The sequence below is a fragment of the Petaurus breviceps genome, unplaced genomic scaffold (assembly GCF_028583685.1).
Source record: "Petaurus breviceps papuanus isolate PSGF00001 unplaced genomic scaffold, PetGlider_PUasm1.0 208, whole genome shotgun sequence".
NCBI lineage: Eukaryota > Metazoa > Chordata > Mammalia > Diprotodontia > Petauridae > Petaurus > Petaurus breviceps.
Window position 1 is genome coordinate 15,572,570 of NW_027185852.1, and position 14,795 is coordinate 15,587,364.

Sequence of the window (14,795 nt, forward strand, 5' to 3'; positions counted from 1 at the left end):
TGAATGCATTTCTCCCATCTCAGGATTGTCTTCAGAGTGCGATGGATTATCATCGAGCCCTATTTACAGAAAGTACCATCCATTTGAGGTGGAAGAGATTACAATCAATTCCTGAATGGATGGCTGATGACAGCTGGGTGTGTTGTTTTGTGGTCACCCAGAAATAGCCGTGGTCTTGACATCTGGATGGCTCCTTTTGAGTCCCAGCCCCTTTATTTACCAGCTGTGTGACTATGGGAAAGTCCCTTACCCACTCCAAAGCTGTTTTCTAATCTGTAAAATGGAGACAAGAAGACTAGTCCTGCCTACTTCCCAGAGTTGTTCTGAGATCAAAGGAGTTAAGGATGGAGAAGTATTTTGTGACCTACAAACATTCTATAAATGATGGGTGGTGGAAGTGATGTTATAATTTTAGGACAACACAAACCAAGAATCTTTTAGGAAATAGCTGTGGGAAATGACCACTAGGAGTCAGTGTAGCATAAGGGAAAAGACTCAGTTTTGGGGTAAGAAGATCTGGGTTCAAGTCCCTGTGGGACCTTGGTCAAATTGCTTTGTCTCTCTGGGTCCAGTGCCATTACCTGTAGAAAGAGTTGGGATAGTGGGTTTCTGAGGATCTTTCCAGCTCTGTCTATGAAACTGAACCAGGGTTTGAATCCAAGTTCAGATGCTGGCTAACAGCATGGCCCTCTGAGACACCTGACTTCTCTGGGCCTCAAGTTTCATTATCTGCTGAATAGGGATAAGAATACTTTTGCTGTCTACCTCATAGAAGTGTGAGGAAAGTGCTTTGGAAACCTCTAGGAACTTTGAAAATGTAGGTTGGTTCTTGGACTCCCTCCACTCGAGCCCAAATCTTGGTCAAAAAAACAGAAAAAAGGGGCGGCCAGGTAGCGCAGCAAGTAAGAGCACCGGCCCTAGTGTCGGGATGACCTGGGGATCGAATCCAGGCTCAGACACTTAGCACCCACTGAGAAACACCTGGCCTTGTAACCTTGAGCAAGTTACTTAACCCCAATTGCTTTAAAAAAAAAAGAAAGAAAACCAGAAAAAGTCTATTATGACTGCTGTCTACATTTCAAAATTATTAATAAAATGTTTTTTCTCCCATCACCTACACTTCCCAGCATTTTTCTGCTACTCCCCCATCCCAGATAGCTATCCTTTATATTGAAGATTTTAGAATGACACAGGGGGGTGTTTCAGTTCAATAAACTGGCCAACACATAAGCTAAATCTGGCATTACACAAAAACGCTATCTTCTCTTCTCACCTCCCCCCCCCCTGGGGAGGAAGAGTGGTTTAAAAGGAATAAGGAACTCCTAGTTAGGAAAATCTCTCTACTGATGCAGATTGTCACATGCTTGTTGCCTTAGAGGTATTGAGAGATTAAGTGACTTGTCCAGGTTTGGACACCTCCTAAGAGTCTTAAGATAGATTTGAATCTAGGACATAGCACCCCAGGATCCTAGATTTAGAGCTAGATAGAAACTAAGGCATTCAGTCCAGGAAGCTCACTTTTGGGAGGAGGAATCTTAATTCCAGAGAGGTTAAGCTTACACTGTGAGGCATCTAATGCTAACAACTCATTGCTAGAGTGCTTTAATTAAAGTAGATGACATGAGAATGTCATTGATCCTCACAAAAACCCTGCCAGCTACATCCTACAGTGATCATCATGCCCATTTTACAGATGGGTAAATGAAAGTTTTGATAAGTTAGGTGACTTGCTCATAGTCACATTGCTATTGTCAGTTTCTCCATTTTACTGGTGAGGGGATCAAGATGGAGAAATTTAATGACTTGCGCATGGCTGCATAGCTGGTATTATATTGATCAATTAATCAACAAACATTTTTTAGGCACACAGAGCTAGGATCTGGGCTATATTAAAAAAGAAAAGAAAAGAAAAGGAAAAGAAAAGAAAAGAAAAGAAAAGAAAAGAAAAGAAAAGAAAAGAAAAGAAAAGAAAAGAAAAGAAAAGAAAAGAAAAGAAAAGAAAAGAAAAGAAAAGAAAAGAAAAGAAAAAAGAAAATGTTACAGTCCAGTCACACTAAGGTACTTGCTTTTTCCTCTACACACCACTTCTTTTCCGGTCTCCAGACCTTTTCCTTGCCTGGCGCTCATTCCTAGAAGGCTCATCCTCCTCACCTCCTTGGCTCCTCCCAAAGTTTATCTCTGGTTCTCTCTGCTACAGGAAGCCCTCCTTCATTCCCCAGTCATTCTCACTACCCCTACTAATCACTTTCTATTTGCAGTATTTTGTATATATCCTGTATCTATTTATTTATGAATATGTCCCCTTTCCTTTCCTTTCCTTTCCTTTCCTTTCCTTTCCTTTCCTTTCCTTTCCTTTCCTTTCCTTTCCTTTCCTTTCCTTTCCTTTCCTTTCCTTTCCTTTCCTTTCCTTTCCTTTCCTTTCCTTTCCTTTCCTTTCCTTTCCTTCCCTTCCCTTCCCTTCCCTTCCCTTCCCTTCCCTTCCCTTTCCTTTCCTCTCTCTTTTCTTTTTTAATATAGCCCAGATCCTAGCTCAGTACCTAAAACATACTAAGTACCAAAAATGTTTGTTGATTAATTGATCAATATAACACCAGCTATGCAACCATGAGCAAGTCATTAAATTTCCCCAAGTCTTGATCCCCTCACCAGTAAAATGGGGAAACTGACAACAGCAATGTGACTATGGGCAAAAACTTCCATTTACCCATCTGTAAAATGGGCATGATACTCACTGTAGGACGTAGCTGGCAGGGTTTTTGTGACGATCGATGGCATTCTCATGTCAGCTACTTTTATTAAAGCACTCTAGCAACGAGTTGTTAGCATTAGATAACTCACAGTGTAAGCTCTTGGTAGTCTTTCGATCCCAGGCACTGTGCTTTCCACTAGGTTAGCTTGTCTCTGAAAGCCAAGGGTCAATTTTCTCCAATTATTCTTGGCATTTCCCTCTCTCTACTCAACAGTACCTTCAACTTCTGTGGATTCCCATGTTTGGATTATAGCCTGTTTTTCCCTGCCTAGCTTTTCCCTTGGAGAAATTTCTCCCCTCCTCCTGCCCCCGCCAGGCCTGGCCCAGGCTCTTTATCAAGATTAGGATAAGGAGTGCTTGCTCATACCTGGGACTTAAGCTTTCCCAGGAACATTGAATGTCAATCCCTTGTGATCAGGGATTGTTTCATTCTTTGTCTATGTATCCCCTCTTCGATAGTACCTAAAACATAATAGGTGTCTGTCTAATTCATGCCTCTGGTGATTGACTGACTGGGTGCTTAGCTAAGAAGAGCGGTAGCCCCAATGGACAGACTTATGCCATGCTCCCTGACTTGGGAAGGGAATTTTCCAAGACTTGCAAGAAGAAGCATCCTGGAGGCCAATGCGGTACTTGGGATTGAACATTGGATGGAGCTGTCATTGGGTAAAGAACAGTGATGCTGGGCTCTCCTTTTCTTCTTCCACACTTCTTTCAGCTGTGGTTCACCATTCCCTTAGCAACAATGCCGGCAAAAGGGTCTAAGGATGTAGGATGGTTCATTAGCACACAAGAGCTGCTCAGAAACTCCTGCAGTTGGCTGGGGAAGTTTGGACGTGGGAAAGAAGCATTGGGATGCATGGCAGCAGCTAGCTGGAGCTCACTGGGGAGGGGAAAGCCTTGCAGGAAGAGTTTCCAAACACAAAGCATCAATATTATTGGAGGAGTGATTGGGAAGCCTGGGGCACAATATGACTTCAGCTGGACCAACTGCTCACTCTCCTAGCTCCTCTTCTGGGTTTTTGCTTTACTCATACTATAAAGGCAAACCCCTTCCATTTAGTGGAAGGTGTTTGCGTCTCCACCACTCCCTCCTCCTAGCTCCTTACTCATTACCCCAGGTCAAGCATCTTCCTTGACTCCATATATCCAGCTAGACAATGGGTAGACTCTGCTTCAGAGGAAAGGAGTTTGAGGGGCAAGGTGAATGGTCAGATGGTAATGTAGTCACTAACAGATGGTGAGGCTGGGAATGGATCCTGAGTGCATTCACAGACAGGCTGAGATCTGACAAAGGGCTCTTGAGACTCATCTGGAGGAGAGCAGTGGGTTTTGTACCAGTCTCTAGCCTGGGGCAAGTCTCCTCTACACCCCCTATGAATTTGCTGGGACACTGAGCTCACCATGGCAGACATATAAATGCTGCCTGGTATGTCCTTATATCTCCAGCTACAAGAGTGCTGACATCAGAGCTGCCAGGGCTTTGGAGATCATTTATGTCATTTTACATGTGAGGAAACTGAGGCTCATGCCTTGTCCAAGGTCATTTCAGTAGTGAGTAGCCAATATTCCAATCTAGATCCTCTGTCTCTGAATCTTGGGCTTTTTTCACTGTATCATCTAGGTCACATCATAGATGAAAACCTGAGGTTTTCTGAGGTGAAAACCTGAGGTTACTGCTTCATAATTGCTACCATAGCTGTGTGACCCTGGGCAAGTCACTTAACTTTTCTGAGCCCAAGTTTCCTCTTCTATAAAATGGAGTTAATAATAGACCCTCCAAGACATCAAACAACTTGTTAAAACTACTACAACAAAAACAGCAATATTAACAATAATTATTATTTATATAGCATTTACTATGTGCTAGCCACTGTGCTAAGAGTTTTACAATTATTATGTCATTTAATCCTCACAATAACCCTGGGGAGTAAGTGCTATCATGATCTCCATTTTTCAGGTGAAGATACTGAGACTTAGGGAGGTTGTGACCAGCCCAGGGTCACATAGCAAGTAAGCCTGAGAGGCTAGATTTGAACTCAGCTCATTCTGATTCCAGGGCTAACACTCTGACCACTGCACCACCTAGCTGTCTCTAGGTAACCCAGTCAGGAAAGATCAGAACCAGAAATTTAACTTAGGTTACAAAGAATTGCAGGCCATTTGGTCGGTCCTATTGTACTCATACCTTTTCCCTAAGAACTTAAATGAAGGGAAACCACTCTATCCCAACTTGGCCCATTCCATTTGTGGGTAACTCAAGTTAGGAAGAAGTTTTGGGTTTTTCCCTTTGAAAACGTGCTAAGATCTTTCTCTTTGCCATGTTCACCCCCTATGGCTAGTTCTGCCTTCTGGGGCTAAACTTAACAAATCTGATCCTTGTACTTTTTAATTAGTAAAAAGGGTTTAAATTAATTTAATTCTACTTTTTAATTCAGTTTTTTAACTACTTGGAAATAAAAGGATCTTGCGATTCCAAGTCCAATGTCCATTGCACTATTCCATAGCAAGGGCCTAATTGTTGGAAATATACAATAGGTGGCTAATAAATCTAGAATTGGATTGAATTAGGGTGCAAGATCAGAACAGATCAACAGTTAAGTAAGCTTCTGAACTAATAGTTTGCCATTCTTTATAGTCCCTCTACCCAGGGCATTAATTGGTCCCACTTCATTCATTCTTTCATTCATTCATTCATTCATTCATTCATTCATTCATTCATTCATTCACTCATTCATCAAGCATTTATTAAGCCCCTGCTATGTACTAGGCACTGAACCCATTGCTAAGGTTACAAAGACCAAAAAAAAAATGAAACAGTTACTGCCCTCAAGGAAGTTATAGTCTATCCGGTGGGAACAACAGATGTTTTGCCATTGTTTTTGATTACAGTTAGGGTTTGTTTGTTTAGTTGTTTTTCAAAGATACTGAAATGGTTTGCCATTTCCTTCACAAGCTCATTTTATGAAGAAACTGAGGCATATAGGGTGAAGTGACGCACCTGGGTCAGCCAGTAAGTGTCTGAAGCCAGATTTAAACTCAGGAAGATGAGGCTTCCTGACTTCACGCCTGCCCCACCCCCATCCACTGCACCACCTACCTGCCTGCAACTGCAAAACAGATAAGAAATATTTGGGGGAGAAGACACCAGTAGGTCGGGAAATCAGGAAAGGCTTCATACAGAAGGTGGGTCTGACCTGAGCCTTATGGATTCTGAAAGGGTGGACATGAGGAAGATAGCATTCCAGGCATGGTGTTGGGGAGATGGAGCGTCACACATGCAAGACGTTAAGAAAACCTGTTAGGTTGGACAATGGTATTGGTAAGGAAAGTTACATGTAATAAGTGGACGAGGCAACCTGTGGAGGACATTCAGTGCCTAAGAAGGGAGTTTGCTTCTGATCTGGGAGGCAATAGTGAGCTCCTAGAGTTTACTGGTAAGATCTGCAACTAAGGAAAATCACCATGTCAACCTATTCAGTCCCCTCCAATGTTGCCTCAAAGATTAATTTCCCTGCTTATTTAGCTCTATTAGTCCTATTCAACCAGGCCCCAATTTACTTTACTCCTTCTTTGGCATAGTAAAGAGTATTGAGCCTGTAGGCAGGAAGACTTTGATTCAATTATAACTTCAGATACTTTGGAGTTGTGTAAGTCTCTTAACTTCTGCTGTCTCAGTTTCCCCATCTGTAAAACTGGGATAATACTAGCATCTACTTCCCAAGGTTGTTGCAAGGATCAAATGAGATTAAATAAGTGTGTATACACACACATATGTGTGCATATGTATATATATATGTGTGTGTGTGTATAATATTTAAAATATAAGTAAAGTACTTAGCACAGTTATTGGTATATAGTAGATGCTAAATAAATAAATATTTCCTTCCTTTCTTCCCTCCTTCCTTCCTCCCTCCCTCCCTCCCCTCCCTTTTTCCCTCCCTCCTTCCTTCCTCCCTCCCTCCTTCCCTTCCTTCCTTCCTTCCTTCCTTTCTTCCTTCCTTCCTTCCTTCCTTCCTTTCTTCCTTCTTTCCTTCCTTCCTTCCTTCCTTCCTTCCTTCCTTCCTTCCTTCCTTCCTTCCTTCCTTCCTTCCTTCCTTCCTTCCTTCCTTCCCTTCCTTCCTTCCTTCCTTCTTTCTTTTTCCCTGAAATCCAGCCAAACTGGTATTCTCTATGTTCCTCACACAAAGCAAACAATTTCTCTCCTGTGCCTGCATATTTGCATTGGCCATTTAGCACGCTCAAATGCCCTCTGTCCTTACCTCTGCCTCCTAGACTCTCTCTCTTCCTCTTGAAGCATCTTTGACATGACACCTTTGCTGATGCCCCACATTTCTGGTGGCTTCCTTCTAGACTTCCTTTACTGCTTGTTAGCCCTATTTGTGTTGATTCTCTTCATATTAATGCTGTATATACTATGTGTTTATTGTTGCACTTAGAATGGAAGGTTCTAGAGAAAGGGAGAGTTGCATTTTTTGTACTTAGCACAGTGTCTGGAACCTAATAGGTATGTAACAATCAAGTGGGATATCATTTCCAAAGTGCTTAGCCCAGCACCTGACACATAGTAGGCATGGTTGCTGTTTGGTTGTTTTAATCACGTCTGACTCTACATGACACCATTTGGTTTTCTTGGCCAAGATACTGGAGTGGTTGGCCATGTCCTTCTTCAGCTCAAAGTAGGCATTACTGTATATAAATGCTCATTATTTCTCTTTCCTCACTTTCCCTTTCTCTCAATCAATTCTTGATTTATTGGGTTTCCAGCCCCATTGCAAGAAGCATTGGGCAAGTAAATCCAGCTAAGTAGAAAAATGAGATAATAATATTTTGTACTGTTAATCTCACAAGATTCTTATGAAGAAAGCATTTGGGGATTTGCTGTTTTGATTGTTAATAATAACATTTTATCATTAAGTCAGTTTGGACTATTGGAAGGAGCTCTGGGTCAGAGTCCATAGGGATTCTTGAGATTCTGGAGTCCAAGGCAAAAGCAGCTGCCCTCTTCATGTGTGGGAAAAGCAGCACAGTTCTCCTCTAGACTTATCTAACTCTTTTTTTCTCCAATCCACCAGCTGATTTGTCCTTTTAGGACTCCCTCAGGACTTGTATACTTGTACACACTTGTGATAACAATAATACAAGTATATCCCATTTTGTAGTGTTTAAAACTGTATACTAATCATCATGTCTACAAGTAACAGAAAAACCATTGAATTAATAATGATAATAATAATACCTGGCATTTATGGATCATTTACAGGTGGCACAGTGGATTGAACCTTGAACCCAGAATCAGGAAGACCTGAGTTAAAATTCAACCTCAGACACCAGCTGTGTGAATCCGGGCAAGTCACCTAACCCTGTGGGCCTCAGTTTCTTCATTTGCACAATGAGCTGGAGAAATAAAGAGCAAACCACCCCAAGATCTTTGTCAGGAGAACCCCAAATGGGATCAGGAAGAGTCAGACAGGACTGGAAAACAACTGAACAGTGACTGAAATGTATCACTTTGAGGTTTGCATAGAGCTTTACCTATGCTATCTAAATGGAGTCTCACAACAACCCTATGTGGTAAAGACTAGTATTATCTCTGCAGATGAGGAACTGAGACTTAAGGTGACTTGACCAGGGTCACACAGCTAGTGACTGTTTGAGGCCAGACTTGGACTCATTTCCCTGACTCCAGGTGCAGTTATCCATCCCCTCACCGACTAGCTGCCGACAGGGGCAGAGCTGGCTCCAAACCTCAGTTTTCCCTCTGTAACCTTAAGGAAGTAGCTTCTGTTCTCAAGGCCTCAGTTTACCTCTCTGTAAAATAAGGGATTTAGCTTCATGATCTCGAAGCTCTCTTCCAGGTTTTTGATCCCATGAGCTAAGGTAGGAAGAGCAAACGTTATTGTTCCCATTTTAAAGAAGGGAAAACTGAAACTGAGAGATTGACTTGCCCTTAGTCACACCTAGGAATTATCTGAGACAGGAGATCTGCATGACAAGCTCTGTTTGAATCAAAGATGAGAATGACTAAGAAAATAAAAGCTAGGCAAGTCTCCATAAAAAAGCGGGATGGATTCTGGCAATACAAAACTAATACTGATTTTCTCTGTCACCTCTGGCCTGGACAATTGCAATAGCTGCTGGGGCTGCCTGGCCTCCTTGCTCATCTCAACTCCAGTCCATCTACCACATGAGTGTCAAAGTAATCTCCCTGAAACTCCGGACTTACAATGTCCTTCCATCACTCACTAAATACTAATGGCTCCCTATTACCTCTGGCATAAATATAAAAAGCTTCTTTGGCATCCACAATCTGTCTTCTTCCTACCCTTCCAACATTCTTGTATTTTACCCAGTTTCTCACACTGAACAATCTAGCTTCATGAAGCTACTCATTGGTGCTCAAAAGGACAGTCCATCTCAGTCTCTGTGTTTTTGCATTTGCCGTTCCACCCATGTCTGGAAATTTTTGACCCCTTACTTCTACCTCCTAACTTCCCCAGTTGCAAGATTTGCTTCAAATGTAATTTTCCAAGGAGTCCTTTCAGGATTCTTCCTCCCCCTAGATGCTGTGGGGTGGGGTGCAGGGGGGTCTTAACCTGATTTTTGTCATGGAAGCCTTTGGCAATCTGGTAAGCCTATGGAGCCTCCCCCATCAGAATAATGTTTTGAAAGCATGAAATAAAACACAGGATTGCAAAGGAAACCAAAGATTAATGAAAATTAAGATGCACCATTTTCTCCTCCAAATTCCCTCTGAAATCTATTCATGATCCTTTTCCGTCTCCCTCCATCTTGCATATACTTCATTATTTACATGGTGTTTCTGCCACCTCCTCTGCAGTCCCCCTCCCCTGCTGGAATGTAAGCTCCTTGAGGGCAGCGACTGCTTTGTCTGTTTTTTTTTTTTTGTTTGTTTGTTTGTTTGTCCTTTGTTTCCATCTTTCCTTTTTGGCACAGTGCTTAACCAATGTCTGGTGACTGGTTAGTCCCTTGCTTGATTGCTGATGCCTCTATGCTTTGCCCTGGTCAGAACATATCTATACCTTGGTGTTGATACTGGTTTTCCCTTCTTTTAATACACTTAGGCTGTAATAATACACATTACGCTTTCTGTGATAACATCTTATCCCCTTACTAACTTGTAAGCCCTTTGAAAGTAGGGATTACCTTTGCATTTCTTAAATACACTTTGTATCTTCCCTGAAACGCCACACAGTGCCCTGCTCACACGAAGTCCTAGATAAGTGTTTACTGAGTGAATGAACAAGTGAACTCGGTATAATTCAACAGGGAGAAAGAAAGAACTTTTTTCATTAAATCAGACCTAATCAATGGAGGCTGGTGATGCAGCTTCAGCCCCGCCCTGAGCTCTGGGGAACAGATGGAGAATGGGCCAAGCAGATGGAAAAATTCTGTCTTCCAACAGAAATTATTTGTAAAGTTGGAACCAGTCAGAGTGAATATTTTGAATTAGGAAGATGAAATATTGCAAGATTCACAACAAGGCCATAAAATTAACTAATGCACTGCAAATATCCACGTCACTGGGACCCAGGGAGTCAGGAGGAAAAGAAGGGGGCTTTTGCAAATGGCTCAAACATATAAATTATTTACATGTCCCTTCAAGAGCCCAGCTCCCCTACAGCTGTTCTGGGCCATGGCATCATCCCGTGCCCACTCCCACTACAGCAGCTGTTCACATGGCAGATTTCTTTTTCTTTCTGCTCATACTCTGTCCTCTCCAAGCCATGCAGTGGGCCCTCTCTCCTAAACCCCAAACTCATCTCCTCCCTTCTTCCAGAAAAAAAACAGAAAAGAAAGAAAGTCCCTGTCTTCCACAGGAAGCTGACCATGGTCCCCCAAGGGACTTCCCTCTGACATTACATTCCTTTTCCTCTGTATCGATCTTGAATGTAAAGAGTCATTACTTCTCTCATTAGATTGTGAGTTCCTTGAGATCAGGAACCCTGGTTTTTGCCTTTCTTTTCATTCCTAGCATCTAATGAATAGGACTGGGGACTTGAAGTCAGGAAGACCTGAGTTCAAGTTCATCCTCAGATGTGCCACTTTACCCTCTGTTTGCCTCAGTTTCCTTATCTGTAAGAAAACAATAGCACCTACCTTACGGGGTTATCAAATGGGAAAATAATTGTGAAGTGTCTCACCAACTTTAAGGAGTGTATCAGTGCTGAATGTGGTTGTTGTTAATGCCGTGCCTGGCATAGAGCGAATAGTCACTTCATACTCTGACCGAATGTCCATCTGCAATACGGTCAGACTATGGTGAGAAGGCTGGCCTGGAAACCATTTTCCTCCCCCTGCTCTCATAAGGGTCCTCCATTAACTGAACGAAAGAGCTGCCAATGGAGGTAGAGTGGGAGTGGTTGGCTGTGAGACTCTGCTGACTAACACGGTCATCATCTTAGCTCAGTCATGCACACATGCTGTCCTGTCCTTTGTTTCCAAAGGGGACCAATGGCATCCCTGGGGACGTCTTGACTCATGCATGAATCGGATTGAAGTGAGGCAGAGTGTCACAAAGTTGTCAGCCTCACTCTCTCTTCCGGAGACATTGCAGTCCAGTGGCAGGATGAGAGTCAAGGCAGCTGGCGATGGCCCAGGATGCTGTGAGTGACTTTGGCATCCTCAGTGTCTGACTAAGCTCTACGCACTCCATAGCTCTTGCTTCATCCACCTCCATGGCCTTTGGAACAAACTGTTCTCATCCAGCCATTCTGTTAGAGGAGGTCTTCACATGCTTGGGGTAGACACTCCCCTAATTCATCAGTGGCTCTGAGACCTGTCAGCCACCCTCACCTTGGTTTAGCCTGTTCTACTGAGATGGTTTGCCAGGGGGTGGCCGCTGCACAGCAAACAGCTTCTTGGAGCCACAGCTGAGAGCGGGATAACGGGTGGGCGCTAAATGTGCATCAGCGCCTTGAAAATGGTTGGCATGCCCTCACACCAGAGCTGGTAGTCCTCCCTAAACACCGCCAAGGTCTCTCTGATGGAGCCGTTAAATCTATTTTACAAATAAGGAAATCGAGGCTCAGGGCGGTTTGTGACATTTCTCTTTCAACTGGAGAATCACAGGTCTACCTGGTGACTTACAGCACCAAGGAAGCCCACAGTTTAGAAGGGGAAAGCAAAGAGAAGGAGTAGTTATGCAGCACCTAGTGCGTGCCAAGTGCTGTGCTAAGGCCTCAGCACACCTCTCATTCATTTCTTACAAGAACCTTATGAGGCGGATCCTGTTATTATCCCATTTTGCAGCTGAGTAAACTGAGGCACACAGAGATTAGGTGGCTCTCCCAGAGGTTTTCCTAATGCCAGGCCCAGTGCTCTATCCGTTATGAGATCTGGGGTGATGAGTTTATCCTGACTGGAGTATTGGGTTCTATGGGGTCCAAACCAAACAGAGCTGCAGATGCCAGGTGGAGAGTTAGCCTTCTGACTCTGAACCCAGTGATCTCCCCACTAGGAAGGGAGGAAGGAAAGAAAAGGAACAAGCATTTATTAAGCACCTACTATGTACCAGGCACTGTGAGGATGCAAATGTAAGCAAGAAAAACAAGGAGTCCCCATCTTCAAGAAACTGACATTCTAATGGAGGAAGAGGATACGCAAAAGGCCTGAAAGGGGGGCACACCGAGGAAGACCGAAGGGGAGACACCTGATCTCAAAGTCTAGAGAGTAAGGGTGATGGCTGGGAAGCGAATGATGGCCTGGGCCCCTTCACAAAATGGCGGCTCCAGGAAGAACTCACGAGCGGGAAGGGGGAGGGAACTTGCAGAGAGAAATTGCTTGATGAGCAGCCTGTAGGGCAGAGGGAATGCCTAGGCCCTGCAGAAAGTTCCAGGATGAGAAAGTAATAGAGGCATGACTGGGAAATCAGAAGGCCAGGAATATACAACTGGGGAATTCTTGCTTAGTTCCTAAAGGGCAGGGGTTGGTCCCAAGCACCCTGATACCACCCATGGCATCCCTATAGTATCATGAAGGTAGTCAGAGTGCAAGAAATATCTTTAGTGAGATAAGAGCAGCCATAATGATAAAATGAATCACAGAGTTTGGCACAGAGGTGCAGAGAGGACTGGTCCTGGAGGCATGTGGACCTGAGTTAAGCTAATCAATTAATTCACAGACATCCAGTAAACACCGTACTGGGGCTTGGGTGACAAAGGCCCAGTCAGTTGGTGGGGGCCAAGGCTAGAATGAGCATGCTGAACTGAAACTAGTAGTCTGGACCAACAAATCAGCATTGCTACAAGTTTTTATTATTTCTCATTTTACCACTAGAAGGGAGCTCAGGAAATCCAGTCTAATCCCACCCTACCCACTTTTGTATGAATTGCAAAAAGAATCCAGGAAAGTTCCTAGGACCAGAGCTCATATAGACCTGGAAAGGACCCCAGAAGACATATAGCCAAGAGAATTGAAGTGACCTCACCAAGGTCACACAGCTAGTAAGTGTCATAGGGGAATTAAGAACCCAGGGCCTCTAACTCCAGAGCTGGAAGGACTATGGAAATACAGAATATCAGAGCTGGGAAGGGCTCCAGAATATGGGTTTTCTTAATTTTCTAGATTTGATGTTGGGTTTTTTTTTTTTTTTTTTTTTTTTTTTTTTTTTACATTTTACCTGTCATTTTACAGGGAAAGAAACTGAAGTCTAGGGGGATTTAGCCATTCAGGTAAGAAAGACCAGAAGCAAAATTTGAATCCAAGACCTTTGGTTCCAGGAACAGAGCTCTTCCCAGTGTACCACACTGCCCCCATGTGATTTATTTAAGATCACTCATGAGTCCAAGTCTATGGCTCTGGTGGCTAGGTGGCTGGTCCTAAACTCAAGAAAATCTGAGTTTTAATCTAGCTTCAGACGCTTCCTAACTGGAGACCTCGGGCAAGTCTCTTAGTTCTGTTTTCCTCAGTTTCCTCATCTGTCAAATGATCTGCAGAAGGAAATGGCAAACCATTCCAATATCTTTGCCAAGAAAACCCCAAATGGGATCCCAGAAGGTAGGGCATGACTGAAACGGCTCAACCACAGCTCGCCGGCCCTGAACCAGGATTCTTTTGCACTGGGCCGTGTAAAAGGCATTATATTTTACCGGTGAGGAAATGGAGGCTCAGAGAAGGCCAGAATATTGCCTGGGCTCCCAGAGCTAGCAGGGATGAAGCTGGGCTAGAACCCAGTCTTCGCTTTCCAAGTATCCGTTTCTTTCCATTTTGTCCCCCAGTGCTTCATTACTGACTCTCCATTGCCCCCTCAGCATATGGCAAGGGTTAAAAGAGGTCGACTTGGCGTGACTTTTTTGAGTAGGAGGCTTTCCATAACAGCAGTAACCCATAAAACCATCATTCTCCTAGCCCTGATTTCTCCTTTCCAGCCTTGTGTCACCATGCGTAAGATAGGGCAACATCTCCCTCTGCTGCTCAGTGCTGAGAACAGCAGGACTGAGCCCACTGTCCCACAGGCTCCTTTAATCCATAATGCTTCCTTTGTAAACCACCCTTCACGCCTTAAAATTTAGCTTCTCCAGCCTGATGAAATTGCTGCAATGTACTAATGCCATCAGCCATGCGTTTCTCCTGTGGCTGACTCGTGATTCTTACTTTTTTTTTTTTCTATTTTAGCCAAAATGAACCATCCTTCTAAATCGTTAGCATTTGAATGGCTAAATCTTCCGCAAGACCCATTAGTAGCAGCCATCAGCACTCTACAGGAACTGAGGATTGCGCTTCTTTCGCTAGCAAAGCGATCAGATTGGAGCATTATAACAAATTGTCCCCATCAGCCAATCGCTTTGTAACGTGTCTCTTCTCAAAGTAAACTCATTTGTCATGTAGAGCAGATGGCAAAAACAACACAAAACAAAACCCCCCAAATATACATGTATATATGTGCATATACATACATATATAATGTTATATGCATATATATACATATGTGTGTGTATATACAGAGAGAGAGAGAGAGAGAGAGAGAGAGAGAGAGGCAGAGAGAGAGAGAGAGAGAGAGAGAGAGAGAGAGAGAGAGAGAGAG